This window comes from Ambystoma mexicanum, chromosome 9 (assembly GCF_040938575.1).
Source record: "Ambystoma mexicanum isolate Mex_15411 chromosome 9, UKY_AmexF1_1, whole genome shotgun sequence".
NCBI classification, from domain to species: domain Eukaryota; kingdom Metazoa; phylum Chordata; class Amphibia; order Caudata; family Ambystomatidae; genus Ambystoma; species Ambystoma mexicanum.
This window is the reverse complement of record NC_090931.1, coordinates 357,989,462-358,011,073: the sequence shown is the minus strand read 5'-3', so window position 1 is coordinate 358,011,073 and position 21,612 is coordinate 357,989,462.

Genomic DNA, 21,612 nt, shown 5'->3' with positions numbered 1-21,612 from the left:
AAGGACGAACAAAGGATCCCCGACCTGGGTGAGGAGTATAGAGAAAGACACGAGAAAGAAATTAAATCAAAGTTCTGGCAATAAAAACCTACCGGAGTAAAGTTAATATTAAAATAAACCGGCGGTATGTTATAGGCTGTCGGTAAAAGTGGTAGCCTCGAACAATGGGAAAATCCCATAGGAAAATATTTGCGGTCGAGTATTTCCAGTAGTAACCACTGCCACCAGCCAGAAACATTTGAGAGAGGGACTGTACGGTACCCCCTCGAAAATGAACACTAGTGAAAAACTATTAACCCTTCCCAGTACCTCCATAGTAAGATGGGTTGTACTGGTTTTATTCATAGGGTTTGACTAGTAAAGTCAATGGGGACTTTACATGCCCTGGGAGACAGTAGTCATTCCCAGGGTATGGAGTCTATGTTTGGGGGTCGCTATGACACCCCTGTGGTACGGCACAGAGGGTGCTGTGTACCACACATGAAGAAGATGATTCCTATAAGAGTGAGAAAAACCCCATAGACCATAAGCACACAAGATAGCCTAAAACACACACTAGCAATATGCCTAAGAGTGGGAAAAAAGGGTCTCACTCTTAGCAGGAGAAAAAAATAAACCCCTCAAATCCAGCAAAGCTGGTGGGGGACTCTATAGGTAAGGGAAATTAGCCATAGAAGAGAATTCTTCCAAATAGGCACATGCTGGCTGCAGCAATAGACATAGAAAACAGTTTGTACAGGCACCTTGAAAAGCAGGCTGGCTTTTGACACTAAATAGGATGTTGCAAACTGAGCTTGGTTAGCATTTTTCATATTAAGTTATATTTTCACATGCAGCATAGCCCTGCTTATTATTATAACTGATATCAGGTTAGTTTGTAGCACATCGGGGATGAGAAGTTTAAGAAAGGAAAAGGGCCAGACTACAGAACCTTTGCCCCGGTGCAAGTGCAAAGTTGCATGGTATTAGCAGAAGGGCAAACTTTGCCCTATTTTTAAAAGCAATGGGACATATTGGAAAACTATTGCACCATGACAAGTGCAGTTTGGCATGGTATAAGCACCAGGGCAAAAATTGCCCGCTGCCAAAAAAGGTACATTTTCACCACATTATTGCAACAGGGCAACGTTTGCCCTAGTGCTAATACGGAATGATATTAGCACTAGGGCAAACTTTGCCCTTGTAAAAAACGCATTGAAAATGTATCTTTATTGTTCTATGGCAATTATTGCCCTCGTGCGTATACCATCCCAAGCTGCACTTGCCATGGTGTAATCGTTTTCTAATATGTACCAGTGTTTTCAAAAATAGGGCAAAGTTTGTGTGCTAATACCTTGCACATTCTGCACTTAGACCAGTGCAAAGTTTCTATAATCTGGCCCCAGGAATGTAATACTGAAAAGACAATCTTGCATACAACTCATGCACAACAGACACAGACCCCAGCATCCCACATCTTGCTGCTGTACTTCCCTGGAATTCATTGCAGAATCGCCTACAGTGCTGTACTTCTTAGTTCACACATGACACACCATCATTAAAGCCACAGTCCAATGGATATCCATTCCAAGCAATGCAATGCAAAGTTTTGCCTCGGATGTATCCTCTGCGGATATTAAAATAATGAGAAATTGTGAATGGTGCTGCAGCTTTATCACAGCATGAGTTCAGATTTGACTGGAAGCGGTGAGCTTCTTACAAATGGGGTGAGTTTGAAGGATATTCTGACCAGGTTGTGGGGGCGGTATGAATAAACATAGCATAACTTTTAACATGCATACGTCATGCAGATATAGGCTGCATGGAAATTGTTATGCTGAAATTAAAATGCAACATCACATGACAAAAGTTCTTTCTAATCGAACCGTCGTAGACGCGTGAAAGGTCACAATTCCTTGCGAATAACTAACTCATAGCAAAATGCATGAGCTTAGGTATACTGTTTCCCAGGAGGGCGACGAGGAGGCTGAGAAGTGTGAATAACTCAAACCTGGTTCCCACTCGTTTGCTACAGTGGGCTCAGGCAGGTCCTTCACCTTCGTAGATGTCACATTGATGTTTCCGGGGCAACGGGAGGCGGGAGGTAGAAAGGGAAGTGACGCCGCAGGGGGCGGGGAAACAGGGAAAGTTCCGGTTGATGTTGAAGTTTTGGAATAAAGCAGACGTGTGACCGCAGCGCTCTGTGTCCGTTTAATCATTGCTGCGACACCATACGCCAGATGCGCCGCAACCACAACAATGGCGACAAAGGTGGTGGCGGCAACCCAGGCAGTGCAGCTCTCTTAGGAGAGTGTCATCTCCCGACGTCGGCGGAACGGGAGAGGAGCGAAGCGCTCGAGGACGCGAGCCCACCCCGCTTGCACGCAGCCCGAGCTGCGCCGGTGATCGGTCCAGAGGAGGGGCGTGGAACATGTGCAGCAGCCGTGAACGGTAGGCGCACAGCGCCCGCTCGCAGGAGCAGGTTGTCCTCCCCACTGCGCCCGGCTCACATTACACGGCGGACGTGCATCCCACGGAGGGGAGCACCCCACGTGGGCCCAGTCTCACACAGGGGAAAGGAGGCGCACGGCGCGCACGCTCTGCCTGCAGGAAAGCCCCCAGCTGGGACATACAAAGCCATAGAAAGGCCTAAGACAGAAGCCTGCAGCACATGAGTGCTGTGAAAACCCCGGATGGGGCCCTGAACTCTTTGATGGTGCTCGCGCCATGAATGGCGGCCATCCAACAGTGGTGAGGGACAAAGCCACTCCCTAAGAGGGGGAAAGTCCAACGGAAACTACACCCATCAGCTCACCCAGCGGATGGTGCTCGTGCCCCAGCAGCGGCCATCAGGAAGGGAGAGCAGTCAGCAGACACTACGCAGTAAATGACCATCCCAAAACGCAAAATGTCGGGCCAAGATGACGGGAAGAGGGAGCACAAGCTCAAGGGACTGGGGCCCCAGCGCCAGTGGCACCGGCAACAGACCATGTCCCATACCAACTACCGGACACACTGGCAGCTCAGATGCCAGGGGCATTCGATGTGACAAATACCAGCAACATGGATCCCAGATGGACCAAGTGGATCAGAGACTTCGATCTATACATGGGAGCCATGGGGCCAGTAGCGGATGCCAGGCAAGTGTGTCTCCTAAAGCTGGCTGTGGGATCTGCCACCTGAGACATCATTGATGAAATGTCCCAGGACTCCATAGACTCAATTCAGGACCTCAAAGACGCGCTAACAGCGTACTTTGCACCGCATACCAATGTAGATTATGAAAGGCACCTGTTTCACGGCACCAAGCAGGCCAAAGGGGAAACCATGGATGCATATGTGATGCGATTCACCTACTGAAAGGGGCAAAAGTCTTCTCCAAACTTGACTTATAAAAGGAGTACCACCAGCTAGTACTACACCCCGAAAGCAGGAACATAACATTTGTCACCCACGTCGGCCTCTTTAGGTATAAAAGACTGAGTTTCGGGGTGTCCTCGGCGGCAGAAACATTCCAGGCCGAAGTCCACAACATCATTAAGCACATCCCAAACTGTCTCAACTATTCGGATGACATACTAGTATTAGGCACAGACGTGAACAGGCATGACGAGACCCTGATGAAGGTATGCAAGGCCCTGCACGATGCCAATCTCACTCTAAACAGGGACAAGTGCGAATTCCGCAAAAACACACTCAAGTTCTTCGGACATGTATTCTCGGAGTCCGGAATGACTCCTGACCCGGAGAAAGTAGCGGCACTCAATGACACCTCTGCCCCAAGTAATGTGTCAGAACTTCGATCGTTTCTGGGCCTGGCCAGTTACTGCAACAGATACATACGGGATTTTGTGTCCGTCAGCGAACCGCTAAGATATCTAACGCATCAAGATGTGAAGTTTGAGTGGACCAGCGACTGTCAAAAGGCATTCAAAATAATGAGAGAGTGGCGAAAACAGAAAACATGTTGTACTATAACCCGAGCAGGAAGACTGAGCTGACAGTCGATGCCAGCCCCGTAGGTCTAGGAGCCATCTTGGCACAACTCGATCCAAAAGACTTGTCTCAAAAACACATAGTGGCCTACGCCAGCCGTAGCCTGTCCACCACCGAACAGGCGTACTCCCAAGCAGAGAAGGAGGGGCTCGCCGTTGTATAGGCATGCAAACATTTTCATCTGTTTCTGTACGGTAAACCATTCCAGGTCGTCACAGATCACCGGCAACCCCCAAGCCAAGATGCCCCCACAGATCACCCGGTGGGGCCTGAGGCTACAAGACTATGCCTTTAACATCATACACAGGCCGGGAAAAGGCGAAAATCCAGCAGATTTTCTGTCCAGGAGACCACGGGAAGAAAGCACACCGGAGCCATCGGTGGCCGATAGATACCTGCGTTATCTCATTATCTCATTCATCAGACCACACCTGAAGGAGTCAACATTGAAACACTTGCCAGGGAGACGAGGGTGACCTAGCCTGTCGCATCATTTGTGAGGGACTAGAATCTGGTTTGTGGCGAAGGGCAAAAGACAGAGGGAGAGCCGCTGGAGGCAAGGTACAAGAGGACGTGGAACGATTGCTTCAAGTGAAAGACGAGCTTGCAGTGTTAGAAGACCACCTGCTCCTAAAAGACTGCAAGCTGGTAATTCCGGAAGCCATGAGAGCAAAGATCTTCAAATTAGCTCACGAAACCCACAGGGGCATGGTGTCCACCAAACGCATGCTCCGCCAAAAGGTATGGTTTCCCCACATGGACACGATGGTAGAGGCAGCGCTGAAAGCATGCCCCAACTGCTGCCTTATCATGCCGATTCGCCACCCAGAACCATTGGTCATGTCAGAGCTCCCGCAGAAAGTATGGGAGGCTATGGCGGCCGACTTCTTCGGGCCCATCGAAGGGGGAAAATACGTCCTAGCTCTGATGGACGAGTACTCACGATATCTTGATGTTTGCCTCATATCATCAACGGCAGCCCATCACGTCATCCCCGCTCTGGATCACATGTTCTCTGCATATGGAGTACCCAAGGTACTCAAGACGGACAATGGACCCCCATTCTGTGGACATCAATTCTCCCAGTTCGCAGAATACCTCGGGTTCCGCCACAGGAAGATCACTCCCCTGTGGCCCCAAGCCAATGGGATGATCGAGCGATTCATGGCAAACCTGGAGAGAGCTCTACAGATCACCCGTTTGACCGGACAGCCATATGAACAGGTGTTGAACCAACTCATGAGAGACTACAGAGGGACAACTCATAGCACCACCGGAAAGACTTCAGCTGAGCTCATGTTTGGACGGAACACGCAGACACGCCTTCCCCAGGCTGAAGTGATCAACCCATCTCCCGCTCTGGACCTGGAGGTGCGGGAACGAGATGAGGCAGCCAAAGCCCGAATTAAGGCGTATGCCGACACCCGCCGGCGGGCACATGCGTCTCAAATAGAGGTGGGAAATGTGGTGGCCGTCAAACAACCACCGATGCACAAATACATGTCAGCATTTCGTGAGGAACCCTTGCTGGTCACCCAGAAGAAGGGATCTATGATCACTGCTCAAGGGATGGAGAGTTCCGTCACCCGGAATTCGTCCCATTTCAAAGAACTTCCACCACTAGGAGCGAGGCACCTGAGCGGTCGAGTACAGGCCCCACCCGACCACGAGTCGGATGATCCCTATCAGGGACACCAATGGGACTCGGATGAATCAGAGCCTGAGTTGGGGAGGGAATGTGCAGAGAGCGGACCGTCGCCACGGCGGAGTCAGGCCCGCCCTCCAAGGGCCCGGAACAGACCTCGACGATGGATTGAGGAAATGGACTAGAAGCCCACCAGACTGCCGCCTGTTGCGAAGAATCTGGTAACTGTTAAAAAGGGGGGAGATGTCACATTGATGTTTCTGGGGCAACGGGAGGCAGGAGGTAGAAAGGGAAGTGACGCGGGAGGGGGCAGGGAAACAGGGAAAGTTTCGGTTGATGTTGAAGTTTTGGAATAAAGTAGACGTGTGACCGCAGCACTCTGTGTCCGTTTAATCATTGCTGCGACACCATACACCAGATGCGCCGCAACCACAACAGTAGTGAGGTAGGTTTAGAAACGAAAGTGGCTCGCTAACTGCAAAGATTCATTAAACAACTGTCATTCTAGTCTCCCAGAAATATAGTGATAAAACGACGACCCTGTCGACACGCCTTGTAAGCAACACACGGCTTCAGTGCAACATGTTCCCTTGAGATGCACAATAATGGCGGGAGTGCTTAAATTGCCCAAAAGAAGGAGCTATTGCACCCGTGACTAAATTAAACACTGACCGGTTTGAGCACAGGCCTTGCCAACTGGTGCTCAACCCCTGAGCAACCCACACCTTCTCATTAGCTTGGCAACAATTAACTTTCGGATGGCTTGCATTGTTTGGTTGTAGAATTCACTTTATTAAACTCAGCAAACTAGTTGTAAAAAGGAATGTAGATTTCCATCCCAAGGCTAAATGTTAGTTAAGTTATACACCCGTGTCATCATATTTAGCTCAGCAGACAGCAGTATTACGATGAATACATGTTAGCCAAACCTTCAATACATCTACAGATCGTGAAGCAGAACAGAACAATGTCATGCCTGCCTGGGGCAACCTAAATGGGCTAACGCCACAAACCCATCTCACCTGGTGTCGGATGCCCCATCTGAAAAACCAATTATTAAACACATCACGTGACTTATCCTTATTAATAACGGTTTGCCTTAAATGAATGCAGTGGAGAATGCATCTTATATGTCCAGGACAGGTACTCAACTCACCACACTATGTAACAGAGCATTTAACTGAAAAGCAGTGGATTTAAGTGCTGTGCGCTGCTGCCGTGCCTGCGCTCAATTGCTTTCTACCTACTGAGTGCAGCACGTGTCTGAAAGCCTGCAGCCAGGGAGCGGTTTGGGGCAGTAATTAAAGCTAACACACAGCGGTTCACTACAGCAACGTTAAGAGGTGGACAGTGTGGAAAACAGCAGCTAACTGGGTCCCTTCTCAAAAGTAGACACTTATAGGACAACAGTTTGCGGCCTGGCTGTATGTATTCACCACCTTGGGCAGATGCAGGCCTGCATATAAACCCCAGCTACCCAGCACGATTCCTCACCGAACCAAAGCAATTCATGGGCATTCCCACGGTCGCACCGCATGGACCAGTCCTGTCCTCACCTGAAATCAATGTGGATTTAACATATTCTGTGCTTTCGCAGCGCCCGACTCGAGTGCAGTCCTAAGCCAGTGTTGCTGCCTGACTGCTTCACTTGCCTCCTCAACGCTCGGCGTCACTCTACACTGGTCAACTTGCCCCATCCTGCGCTGTAGTGCATTGCTCAGGATGGGCAGAGGGAGCAAACAGTCACTCAGCACAGAGGGCACATGCAATTTACTTCCCGGCCTGGACGGTTCCGTGCCCCTCAATGCGCGCGCGCTTGGGGAGAAACCGAAAATTAATATAACTGGCAGTGGCAGGCAGTGCTGCCTTGCCACAAAGGAAGCCTTCACAGGCTTCTCTTCAGTTGGAAAAATAACCCCTGCCTTTCCCTTGGCCTCGCCTCAGATTTGTGAGGGGGATAAATGACATATCCCCCCTGCTTAAAATTGTGGAGGGGATGTGTCCTCCCTGTGCCCCCCATTTCCTACGCCCATGCTTCCAACGGTTGCCTAAGTATCAACTTATGGATGAGGCCAGTGGTGAGAAATGAGATGTGGCAATGAGGGCCACTTTATTGAAGTGTAGGATCTCTGTGATGTAGCAAAGAGTGACACTATATGGAAATATAGGAAGGATGTGATCAGTGGTCACCCGTCCTAGACTAACATTTCGGGGGGGTGGGGGGGACTAACCCTACAAATGTTGGGAGAGGCGCTAACACCAGAGACTATGGGGGAGGGGCAAACTTACTTGTGTGGGGGCATCTAACTTCTTTACACATTCTAATGAGACTATTCTGGTGCAGCTTAGATGTTACAGCAGTAAACTCCCTCCTTTACCTCTGAAACCACACAATTCTATGACAAGACAGGAGGCCCATATTATGCATTACAATATTTACTCTGAAACCACAGCAGCAAAGAAAAAACGTTTACAAACAAAAAAGTTGTAATGAACAGGACTAAATAGAGTTCAATGTCAATGTAAGGGAGATCCCCAATCCATCATGGAGGACAGGTCATGCCCTGCAGGAGACCAATGAGCAGGGACCCTTCCTTATATAAGTCCATTACTCTAAACCCAACTCCTCTTTCTTTACTGCTGACACCACAGCTAAATCACTCCTTTCAGTTTGTGTCTTGCATTTTTGTCAGTAGTAATAATAAACCTTAATAGTTACATTAAGGATGTCAAATTGTATTTGTAATTATATTTAATATATGTTGGGCCTTTATTTTATGAGGCATGGTATCTGTGAGGCCACGTGCGGCCGTTTGCTCTGCCACTGAGCCACTCTTATTAAAGTGGGAAATATTTTGCCACTGAGCCGTTGTTAATTCATGAAATAGAAGTTCCTTTTAATAACGTGTTTCCCGGTACTGGTTTGTTTTGATAATGCCAGCCCTCGTGCTGGTTTGCCTCTGGGTATAAGTTGTGTTAAATAGCAGCGTGTATGCCCGTTGAGATAGCACACTGCAATGTTGCATGGGCTCAATATTAGCAGGGCTTAGGTTTGTGTCCACAATAGGGATGAAATACAATGTTGCTGGGTCTTTATTTTATTACCGTGTGCACTGGTCTAATGGAAGCCTTTGCTTCAGTCCCAGTGCAAACAGGCTTCTTTGATTTATATTATTGATAGCCGTCGCGGGCCGGGGTGAAAGAAGCGGTCTAAGCTAAAGTCCGGGCATGCGCGAGCCTCTGTGTTTGTTGGGACTCATCCTGTTGTGGGGCCTACGCGCACGGGCCTCTGTGTGGAGAAATGCCTGGCCGTTCCAGATGCAGTTGAAGCAGTGCTACAATGGCGTAGTGGCATGTTTGGTGCCTGCAGTGCTGGCGACCCGGGTTCTATGCCCAATGCAGGGCAGCAGTGTTCGTGTTAGGGAGCATGTAATATATTTAATTTTCATTTTTAAATGTACGCCTCCTGTGTTTTCTTTCTTTTCAAGTGACTATGGTACTATTATGTAGTGAAATTTCTGCTGCACTCCATAAGCAGGGTAGCTCGATGATAGAGCTGCAGGCACCAGGGCCAATGCATGTTTGGTTATATATATATATTTTTGGAAGATTAGATATATTTTTAATACATTTTTTTAAATAGGAATATTTCTAATATATTTTGGAACATACAAGTGACTGATGCGCTGCCAGTCTGCAGTTTTATGTTAAGCGCTGCTCATGACATGGGTGATTTGCCTTCACTATAGGTGTGCCTTAACCTGCTCGGTTTCAGGCTTGCCTGGGTTCTACTGCGGGGTTCTCCCTCGTGTACTGCTGGTTGCCACACCCTGCTAGGGCGAGCAGTTTGAGGTGCACTTGCTCAGTGTATTCCTCCCTTAGGTCGGCAGCTTTGTTTAGGTGCTGCATATGGCAGATGTCATTATTTTCCCTGTAAGCGCGCCATAACCTGCTTGGTTTCAGGCTTTGCCTGGGTTCAACTGTGAGGTGCTCCCTCGTGTACTGCTGGTTGCCAGACCCTACTAGGGTGAGCAGTTTGAGGTACACTTGCTCAGTGTATTCCTCGTTTAAGGTCGGCAACTTTGTTTGTGCGGCAGATGGCATTGGTGGTTACCTTCACGATATGTGTGCCATTGCCTGCTCGGTGGCAGGCTTTGCCTGTATTCTTCTGCGAGGTGAACCCCTCGTGTACTGCTGGCCCCACACCCTGCTAGGGTGAGGAGTGGAAGTGCACTTGCTCAGTGTACTCTTTGTTAAACAATATATTTAAGGGGCCTGGAGCACATTTACGTTTTCAGGATTGTCAGTAGCCCGGATAGCTCAGTAAGCTTCAGCTTCTATAAGGGGCCGGGGTTCGGACCCCTGTGGGGGCGTAACCCCACTTTCTTGGGCATTTTTTATTATTTTATATTATTTATATTATTTTATATTATTTTGTATTATCATTTAGTACTTTAAAGAAAAGAGTGTGTGGAGATGGTTGTAAACAGACACATGTGGGGGGGTTGTACCTCCCTCTTTAGCCATCTGTCGGGTGTGAACCTTCTGCTTTTAGTTAAATTCTGTCACCCTTTACGTTAGTTAGTTTCAGGACAACTCAGTCCGTTTCCTTAGGCATTTCCTTCCCCAATAACAATTGCTCCACTCAGTACCCGTGTTGATTAAGTTGCAGAATTTTCTCTCGACATGAGGAGGAGAAAAATTGCACTTTTATGTCCCTATTTAGGGCTGCAGGGTTTGATTCTCTCTTTAGAGGGTGGCGTGTTTCCCATACTATCTGTCCCATTATGACATCCATTATACAATTTGGAAGGCAAGTTGAGCAATCAGGTTCTGTTTTGGATTAAATGTTTGGAAACACTTGCTGGTATCAGAGGGACAGGTTACCAAATATTACTTTCTAGCCCGCCCCATGGCTTTCCTCCCATGGCTTGACCTGTTTTCCGCTAATCGTCTAGCGGTGTGTTATAATTTCTCCTCTGCTCGAGGAGTACAAGCAATGTTCTGTACCCTCAAGAGAGTTGTTTAGTTTCTTTCATTTTATATTTTGAATACAGTGCAGCAAATAGAGTGCTTGCTTTCAGATCTGTGCAGAGACTACTGATGCAAATTCCTAATTTTGTAAGGTCTAAATCAGTCTTTCATCCTGTTGAGATCGATAAGTGAACTCCTCACACCACACACCGTTGGTAGTAATGATGAGCAACACTCGTATACCTGAGGGTTCGTATCGCTATATAAGTGCTATTTTTGCTATGGGCAATGTGTTTAATTTTTTCCTTCGCCTGATCCCCAAAGAGGTCAGTCAGCATTACATGCATACAGAGGCTCGGGCCTCAGTGTTTGAAGGGACAGTGGTCCCAGTATTCTTTCACAACCTTTCATTTTCGTGGCATGATAATTATCCCAAAGTTCTTTCCCCTTTCCCCCCTCATTCCCCTTCCCGCCATCCTTGGGGGAGATTGCATCATAATATTACACCTCTTGGAGTAACACCTGATGGTTTCCGTTTTCCTTTTACAGGAGTTCTGGATCATGACCAGTGCAGACTCGCACTGAGCATTTCTCTCCCGTCATTTTACTTTCCTTTGCGCCAATTTCTTGGTGTTTCACTAAGTTAAGCGGAACCCCCTTCCACGGTGAGGGGGTTGGTTAGAAGTGCAAGAGGGTATTTATTTTAAGGGTGTAAAGCGGGGCTTTAGTGTGGTCCTCAGGGTATCAGGGTAGCCTTCTTCTGGGTTGCAAGGTTTTCCTTAAATAAGTGGGGAGGTTTCTCCTCCTTTGGGAAGGCACAATATCCCTTGGTGGGATAGAGGGGTCTGGGAGTGCTACTCATCTTCCATCTATTTCTTATTCCATCTATTTATTACTATAAGTTATTACGGCCCTCTATCACAAGACGTTCCAACGTCTCTACAGTAACTATCTCAGAAGGTGTCTGTCAGTGCGATTTCCAGAGGGCTGGGATATATTTAGTTAATGACTTCGTTCTCTTAGTCACCTGCAAGGCAGGTAGACCTTTTGGGGTTTCATAGGAGATTGTTTTGCAATAAGGTGCCAGCACAGGGTGCTGGGGGCTTCAAGGTTCTTTAGATTGGCTAAAATAGTGGTTAGTCCTCTTCTAGTGAGCAACTTCATTTTAACTGTTTAGTGATCAGTTCTTTTCAGTTTAGAGTCTTTGCTAAGACTATGGGATTTGGTGGTCCTCCTTCGGTTAGTTTATGATCATCTAGGGGATTTATCAACCATGGATGAGGGAACAAGGTCCAGGCACCTGGCACATCTACAAAGTGGTGCAGATATCACTATAATGGTAGCGATTGGATGTAAGATACATTTTTTCTCCTTGCCATGTTCATTCTCTTAAGGGTCAGGTTTTTGTAAATATCTTCCTTTTGTCATGCTAGCAGAGTCCTTCTTCAAGAGCTCGGGAGATCTGTTGGTCTCCGTCTTGGCGGTTTGGCAGGTTTAACTTTTCAGGTGGGGCCCCTCTCTTCCATTCTGCTTCTGCCTCCAGAAGACATACCTTTCTTAGGGGACAAGTGTGTTAAGTCTATTACTTTTCAGCTCAGCTCAGGATAGGTCGTCCTATTACAGATTACTAAAATGACCTTTTACTCCCATTTTACCTTTTATGAAGATTTGTCTTTCCCACTTGGTTCCCCAGTGTAGTTATGTGACATGTCCTCTTTCTAATACGATATCTTCCTTTAACGCATGGGATGGAACTTACAAAGTTTTTACCCCCTAAAGGGTATTTTTCTTTATCGCCAGGAGAGCTGTGTGTTTATCTTCTTTTGTTTGCTATCTAGGTTCGCAAAGATGGTATGAATTTAAGTGTTTTAAATGTTTGATTGCACAACAGAGGAGTTTATTACTCCGATGCGTTTTTCCTAACCTATTAGTATAGGAAAACTTTGTTCAGTATTTCCCCCCCCTCTTTTTAACCAGTTGGTTTTTTGGTGGCCTGTAGGGAACAATGGAATTGGCACATCTTCCAGATGTTTTTCTTGCAGTGGATTTGGCTATGCCTTATAAGACAGTTATTCGGGCAGCCTAGCCTTGGGCAATACTCTTGCGGTCAGCTGATTGATCAATTGAAAACATTTAAAACATTTTCTTCTCCTATTATTTTTATTATATTGTCACTATTGTATTGATCATGTTGTACTAATGGGATGCAAGGGCTTCAAACTTGCATAATATGAGCCTCCTGCCTTGTCATAGAATGGCTAATCCCCCACACTAACGTGAGATGGGGTTTAGATTCTATTAAAGACAAGGAGGTGAGTATTATCCCACCCACCCACCCTTGATATGATACAATATGATATGGCAGTTATGACACGCATATACACAGGTGTTTCAAGAGAGAACATTCTTTGGTTTGTTGTTCTTCCCATCCACCCACCCTTCTTGCTTGTTGTTCTTAGAGCTACGAGTTGAGGTTCTGATCAGGAGTGTGGCTCACAGTTACAAGATGTGGAGTGCGTGGTACGAGAGCTTCGCTGGATTTATCGTCATCATTTATCATCTGATCTGTGCAGTGGACGTCTGGTTCAAGACAGCTACAGAAAGAGGAGTTGGGTTTAGAGTAATGGACTTATATAAGGATGGGTCCCTGCTCATTGGTCTCCTGCAGGGCATGACCTGTCCTCCATGATGGATTGGGGATCTCCCTTACATTGATATTGAACTCTATTTAGTTCTGTTCATTACAACTTTTTTGTTTGTAAAAGTTTTTTCTTTGCTGCTGTGGTTTCAGAGTAAAGATTGTAATGCATAATACTCGCCTCCTTGTCTTTAATAGAATCTAAACCCCCATCTCACGTTAGTGTGGGGGATTAGCCATTAAGAACTGCTGTGAGAATTGGTCGTCTCCTTGCCCCCACACCCCTACCCATCCAATCACCTTTTACAAAATGCAAGTACTAATCCCAATCATGAATTCTATAGCCTACAAATGTATGCATAAGAATGAAAGTTCTAACAATTAAACATTTTACATTAGTTATTGCCCGGCCTCTGTTAACTGTGCAGCCATATGCACTATTTATTGTCTGTGTCTGTCCTGCCATGGCTCTCTAGGTCAGCCAGGTCAAGTCAACCTAGCCCAAAATTTCAGTGGGTGGGATATGGGGGCGGAGGCTAAAGCTCAATCTGCCCAATGACCGTTTCACCACTGACACTCCATTGAAGTGCAGGAGGGCTGGTATGTGGCAAAGTGTGACACCACACTGTAGTGTAGGAGGCCTTTGATAGAGAGTGGAGCGATTCTCTGCTGAAGTGTTGGACCCCTGTGATGCAGTAATGAGCGGTATTCATTTGTAGTGCAGGAGTTCTGTGATGCAGCAGTGAGTGACACTCCATTGACGTGCAGGAAGACTATAATGTTAATGTTAAAGGATATTTGTACCTTGCACTATCACCACCGGAGTGGTCCCCTGGCGCTCTGGCAGATCTGAAAAGGAACAAGGGGGTTGGGGGGATGGAGTTCGTGGGAGCAAACGGGATCCGTGCAAGAGAGCAGTGATGTGCTGTTGGCAGCTTCAACTCGGTTAACACAGTTCGCTGAGCCTGGGGGTGCTTTACCGTTCGGTAGCCATTGTGTGCTGTTGTTCAAAGCTATGTGTGGTTTGTTTTGTTGTTGCGGTGTAGTGACGTTTGTGCAGTTTGTTGTACTTTAGGGTTGTGGTTGTGTTTGTTTAGAGTTTGAGAGGTGTATGCAGAGGGTTGAGATTGTTAGTGAGTGGGTTATTGGACTCGCTATATAGAGGTGATATGTGCTAAATTTCCACGTTCTTTCAAGTTGTGGCTCATGAGTATTTCTGTATTCTATCTAAATCCGGCCATGGCCAATATTCACAATCCTTTCTATATATGACGCAGGCCAATATTCATTATTGTATCCAGATGTTTTACTGACCTACCTTCAAGCCTGTCTAGGTGCGAATAAGCTAGCACACAGGATTCTATCTAAATATGGCATTGTTAATATTCCGAATGCAGATGATGAAAGAGGGACTCTCCAATGAAGTGCAGGAAGCCTGTGTTAGGGGCAATACGCAATATTCAATCGAAGTGTAGCATTCCTCTCGTGCGGCAATGTACAACATTTTATTGAAGTTTTGGAGTCCCTTAAGTGTAGGAGGCATGTGACGCGGCAATGAGCAACAGTCCTTGACGTTTGATGCTGCAAAGAGTGACACGGTATTCAAATGCACGATGCCTGTGAGGGAGGAACGATCGGCACTCTATTGAAGTGTAGGTGGCCTGTGATGGGCCAATTAGCAGCACTCTACTGAAGTGTAGGAGGCCTGTGATGGGTAAGGAGCAGCACTCTATTGAAGTGTAGGAGGCCTGTGATGGGGCAATGAGCCGCACTCTATTGAATCGTAGGACACCTGTGATGCACAAGGAGCGGCACTCTATTGAATTGTAGGAGGGCTGGGATGGGCAAGGACAGCACCCTATTGAAGTGTAAGAGGCCTGTGTTGGGGCCAATGAGCAGCCCTCTATGAACCATAGGAGGCCTGTGATGGAGGAGCGAGCAGCCCTCTATTGAAATGAAGGAGGCCTGTTATGGGGCATTGAGCAGCACTCTATTGAATTGTAGGAGGCCCGTGATGGGCAATGAGTGGCACTCTTTTGAAGTGTAGGAGGCCTGTGATGGGGCAATGATCAACACTCTACTGACGAGTAGCAGACCTGAGATGGGCAATGAGCAGCACTCCATTGAATTGTGCGAGGCCTGTGATGGACAATGAGCGGCACTCTATTGTAGTGTAGGAGGTCTGTGATGGGGCAACGAGCGACACTCTACTGACGTTTAGGACGCCTGTGATGGGGAAATGAGTAGCTCTCTTTTGAAGTGTAGGAGGCCTGTGATGGGACAAAGAGCAGCAGTGTATTGAAGTGTAGGCAAACCTGACCTCGGAAAACGAAGCTGTTCCTGAGATGTACTGGCATTGCTTTTCTTGCATTTTCTGAACTCATCTCTAGATTTGAATTGGGACTGATAAAGTGATAATCATGAGCTACATAAGGATTGTTTAGCTCAGTGACTTTCTCACAGTAATATGTTAGGAACTGTCCTTTGCTTTTTACTATTACTTATTGGTTTTCTACACACTTGTTAATCTTCCCACTTCCTATCTGTTTGTTCCCCCTTCTTTTCATCTTCATTTCTCTGGTTAAAGTCTATACCCGTATGATTATTGAAAATGAGTATACAGGTTCTTGTGTTACGTGTTCCTTTTCTTGATTCAAAAGCTAATTGCTAGTAATATTCTTTTTTGTTCTTTGTATCTACCTCTACTACTTGTATGCTTGTATTGTTATTGTATGTTTTGTTTGCTTATCATTATCTAGCAGCCATTTTATTTATCTGTGTAACCAAATACAGAATTAATTTAATATTTTTCTGTCTCTCTGGTATTCCTTCCCCTTGTCAAAGGAACAAAGGCGATTTGCACCAATTTATTTTTGTTAGATGGAGGGTTGGCAAGAAGAGGTTACCGAACAGAATTAACCCGTCTGCTCCTAAACCCTGAGCACAGCAACACTCCTTTATCTGATTTACTGTGATGGGCAATGAGCATCACTCTATTGAAGTGTAGGTGGACTGTGATGGGCAATGAGCATCACTCTATTGAAGTGTAGGAGGCCTGTGATGGAGCAATGAGTGGCACTCTATTGAAGTGTAGGAGGCCTGTGGTGGGGCAATGTGCTGCACTGAATTGAAGCGTAGGAAGCTTGTGATGGAGCAATGAACACCACTCTATTGAAGTGTAAGAGGCCTGTGTTGGGGCAATGAACAGAACTCTATTGAAGTGTAGGAGGGCTGTGATGGGGGTAATGAGCAGCACTCTCTTGAAGTGTAGGAGGCCTGTGATGGCTAAGGAGCATCACTCTATTGAAGTGTACGAGGCCTTTCCGGGTCAATGAGCGGCACTCTAGTGAAGTGCAGGAGGTCTGTGATGGAGCAATGAACACCACTCTATTGAAGTGTAAGAGGCCTGTGTTGGGGCAATGAACAGAACTCTATTGAAGTGTAGGAGGGCTGTGATGGGGGTAATGAGCAGCACTCTCTTGAAGTGTAGGAGGCATGTGATGGCTAACGAGCATCACTCTATTGAAGTGTACGAGGCCTGTTCTGGGTCAATGAGCTGTACTCTATTGAAGTGTAGGAGGCTTGTGATGGAGCAATGAACACCACTCTATTGAAGTGTAAGAGGCCTGTGTTGGGGCAATGAACAGAACTCTATTGAAGTGTAGGAGGGCTTTGATGGGGGTAATGAGCAGCACTCTCTTGAAGTTTAGGAGGCTTGTGATGGAGCAATGAACACCACTCTATTGAAGTGTACAAGGCCTGTACTGGGTCAATGAGCGGCACTCTAGTGAAGTGCAGGAGGTCTGTGATGAGGCAATGAGCGGCACTCTATTGAAGTGTAGGAGGCATGTGATGAGGCAATGAGTGGCACTCTATTGAAGTGTAGGAGGCATGTGATGGAGGAACGAGCGGCACTCCATTGAAGTGTAGGAGGCCTGTGATGGAGGAACGAGTGGCACTCCATTGAAGTGTAGAAGGACTATGATAGGGGCAATGAGCAGCACTCCGTTGAAGTGTAGGAGGCCTGTGATGGGGCAATGAGCGGCACTCTATGGAGGTTTAGGAGGCCTGTGATGGGACAAGGAGCAGCACTCTATTGAACTATTGGAGGCCTGCCCTGGGTCAATGAGCGGCACTCTATTGAAGTAAAGGAGGCCTGTGATGGGGCAATGAGCGGCACTTTATTGAAGTGTAGGAGTCCTGTGATGAGGCAATAAGCAGCACTCTATTGAAGTGTCGGAGGATTGTGATGGGGCAATGAGCAGCACTCTATTGAAGTGTAGGAGGCCTGTGATGGAGGAACGAGCGGCACTACATTGAAGTGTAGGAGGCCTATTATGGGGCAATGAGCAGCACCCTATTGAAGTGTAGGATGCCTGTGATGGGGCAATGAGCAGCACTCTATTGAATTGTAGGAGGTCTGTGATGGATCAAAGAACGACACTCTATTCAAATGTGGGAGGCCTCTGATGGAGCAACGAGCAGCCCTCTATTGAAGTGTAGGAGGCCCGTGATGGTGCAATGAGCATCATTCTATTGAAGTGTAGGAGGCTTTTGATGGGGTAAAGAGCAGCACTCTATTGAAGTCTGGGATGCATGTGATGGGGCAATGAGCAGCATTTTACTGACATCTAGGAGGCCTGTGATGGAGCAAAGAGCAACACTCTATTAAAGTGCCGGAGGCCTGTGATGGAGCAAAGAGCGGCACTTTATTGAAGTGCAGGAGGCCTGTGATGGGGCAATGAGTGGCACTTTATTGAAGTGCCGGAGGCCTGTGATGGAGCAAAGAGCGCCACTTTATTGAAGTGCCGGAGGCCTGTGATGGGGCAATGAGTGGCACTCTATTGAAGTGTAGGAGGCACTGTGGTGGGGCAATGAGCTGCACTCTATTGAAGTGTAAGAGGCCTGTGTTGGGGCAATGAAGAGCACTCTATTGAAGTGTAGGAGGGCTGTGATGGGGTAATGAGCAGCACTCTCTTGAAGTGTAGGAGACCTGTGATGGCCAAGGAGCGGCACTCTATTGAAGTGCAGGAGGCCTGTGATGGGGCAATGAGCGGCACTCTATTGAAGTGTAGGAGGCCTGTGATGAGGCAATGAGCGGCACTCTATTGAAGTGTAGCAGGCTTTTGATGGGGCAATGAGCAGCACTCTATTCAAGTGCAGGAGGCCTGTGATGGAGGAACGAGCAGCACTCCATTGAAGTGTAGGAGGACTGTGTTGGGGCAATGAGCAGCATTCCGTTGATGCGTAGGAGGCCTGTGATGTGTCAATGAGCGGCACTTTATTGAAGTGTGGGAGGAGGCCTGTGATGGGGCAAAGAGCAGCACTCTGTTGAATTGTAGGAGGCCTCTGATGGTCAAGGAGCATCACTATATTGAATTGTAGGAGGTGTTTAATGGGAGTTACTCTATTCAATTGTAGGAGGGCTGTGATGGGCAAGGAGCACCACTTTATTGAAGTGTAAGAGGCCTGTGATGGAGCAACGATCGGCACTCTATTGAAGTGTAGGAGGCCTGTAATGGAGCAAAGAGTGACACTCTGTTCAAGTGTGGGAGGCCTGTGATGGGACAGCAAGCAACACTCTCTTGAAGTGTAGGAGGCCAGTGATGGGGCAATGAGCAGCACTCCATTGAATTGTATGAGGTCTGTGTTGGGTAATGAGCGGCACTCTGTTGTAGTGTAGGAGGCATGTGATGGGACAACAAGCGATACTCTACTGATGTTTAGGACGCCTGTTATGGGGAAATGAGTAGTTCTCTTTTGAAGTGTAGGAGGCCTGTGATGGGACAAAGAGCAGCACTTTATTGAAGTGTAGGAGACCTGTGATGTGACAATGAGCAGCAATCTACTGACGAGTAGGAGGCCTGTGATGGGGCAATGAGCAGCACTCTATTGAAGTGTAGGAGGGCTATGCTGGGGCAATGTGCAGCACTCTAGTGAAGTGTAGGAGGCCTCTGATGGAGGAACGAGCGGCACTCTATTGAAGTGCAGTAAGCATGTGATTGGTGAATGAGCAGTACTCTATTGAAAGGTTGGAGGCCTGTGAGGGGGCATCAAGCAGAACTCTATTGAAGAGTAGGAGGCCTGTGATGGGGCAATAAGCTCCACTCTATTGAATTGTAGGAGGCCTCTGATGGTCAAGGAGCATCACTATATTGAATTGTAGGAGGTGTTTGATGGGAGTTACTCTATTGAAGTGTACGAGGCCTGTGATGGGGCAATGAGCTGCACTCTATTGACATGTAAGAGAGCTGTAATGGGGGAGACAGCGGCACTCTATTGAAGTGTAGGAGGCTTGTGATGGGGCAATGAGCAGCACTCTATTGAAGTGTAGGAGGCCTGTAGTGGGCAAGGAGCATCACTCTATTGAAGTGTAGGAGCCCAGTGATGGGCAACAGGCAGCACTCTTTTGAAGTGTAGGTGGCCTGCACCTGGGCAATCAGCAGCACTCTAGTGAGGTGTAGGTGGCCTGTGATAGGCAAGGAGCACCACTCTATTGAAGTGCAGGAGGCCTGTGATGGGGCAATGAGCAACACAGCATTGATGTGCACTAGGCCTGTGATGTAGGAATGAATAACACGCCTTAGATTTTTATGGGGCTGTGATGTGGGAATGAGCAACAATTCACTGAAGTGTATAAGTCATGTGAAAAGGGAATGAGTGACACTCCATTGATGTGAATTAAGCCAGTGATGTGGGATTCAGTAACACAACATTAACGTATATAGGGCCAGCAATGTAGGAATGATTTCCACTGCATTAAAGTGAGTAATGTGGAAATGCGCGACACTCCATTGAAATAAGTCACGTGGAAATGAATGACACTACTTCCAAATATGAGGGCTGCGATTTGGTAATCTGTGACACTCCACTAAAGTATGTAATGCCATGGATGTGGGAATCAGTGACAAGCCATTGACATGAATGAAGGCAGTGACGTGAGAATGAGTGTCACTCCCTGGAACTTAATGTAGTCAGTGACGTAGGATTGCGCGACACTCTCTTACATTATATAGAGCCAGTGATGTGGGAATGACGGACACTTTGTTGAAGCCTATGTAGGAACTGTTACCATCTCTGATACTGCATTTTCTTTTGGTTTCTTTGAGGTACATCGGATGCAATGAGACTGTCCTACAGACTGGCCAATCTGTAGGCCATAGAGACTGGCCAGTCGCAGAGCATAGCTGAGCTGTGTAATGCATGATGACTCAGGCTGTGGAGGCCAGTTCAGGCCCCTGTTGAGCATGTGCACAGTGATAACGCTTCTGGCTCAAATCCCGCTGCCAGAGGCTGCCTCGCAGAAATAGCACTGAAAGCCTTTCGCAACTACAGGCTTCCTTCTCCCTGTTCTCCGAAATTGCCCTTTTTGTTATTATACCTACTGTTTCATCGGTGGAGAATAGATTCTGCACTTAACCTAGGTCACTGCTTCATTGTGCGTGCTTGTCCCCTCCCCCTCCCTTACACTTCCTGTCTGCGCACTTACATTACCTAGAATGCACTAGACGTACTTCGCCTGGCCTAGTATGGTAGTTTTTGTATGTTCTTCTCCTTCTCCCGACCCCTCCCCTATCACTTCACTCTTTGTCATGCACGTGAAACGTCGCTGGCCAAGTATGCTAGCCTATGGATTGGATATCTTCTCTCCCCCCCCCCCCGTCCCCTTTCACCTTCCTTCCTGTTATGCACTTCACTAGTATTAATGTCGTCAGGCCAGTATGCTAGCCATTTTTTGTAGATCATTCATAAACTTAAAGGCTTAAGAATGACTCTGTATTCCCTTGTTCCCCTCCTGCCTTGAAGTGCTTTGAAGCACTTGACTTGAGTATTAGCACTTTATAAATAAACAATTACAATGTAGCCACTCTGTTTGTATATAAGGGTGAGCCAGGCCTGGGAGGGGCAGAGCAGTGAGCAGCCCTCCCATGCACTGGCATGTTTGCATTACATCCTATTTCTCTCTACTTCTGGTTGCCTGTGTATTATTTGTGTTGAGTGCCTGAGTTGTTGGGGCACACTGGTATCATGGGGAGCAGGACCAGCCTGTAACATATGGTGCCAAATCCTGAGAGCTCCCCTTCCTGACGTGCAAGACTGGGATTTACAAAAATACAACAGGTATGTGAAAAAAGTGTTTTTTCGCTGTTTCTGTTGCACGCTCCACTAAGGTACTCTGGAGTGTTCAGGGACTCTAGGAATAATACAGAGACGGAGCCTCAGAGTGCTGCAGTGGTACAGTACAGGGGGTTGGAAGGCCAACTACAGGACTGCCTTTCGGGTCAGAGCATTCTTAGGCACCTGTGATACAGTCAGAGCGCCGGTAGTGGAGAGATGGTGCAGGGTCGATGTTGTAAAGGGCACAAGGTAGGAGTGTGCG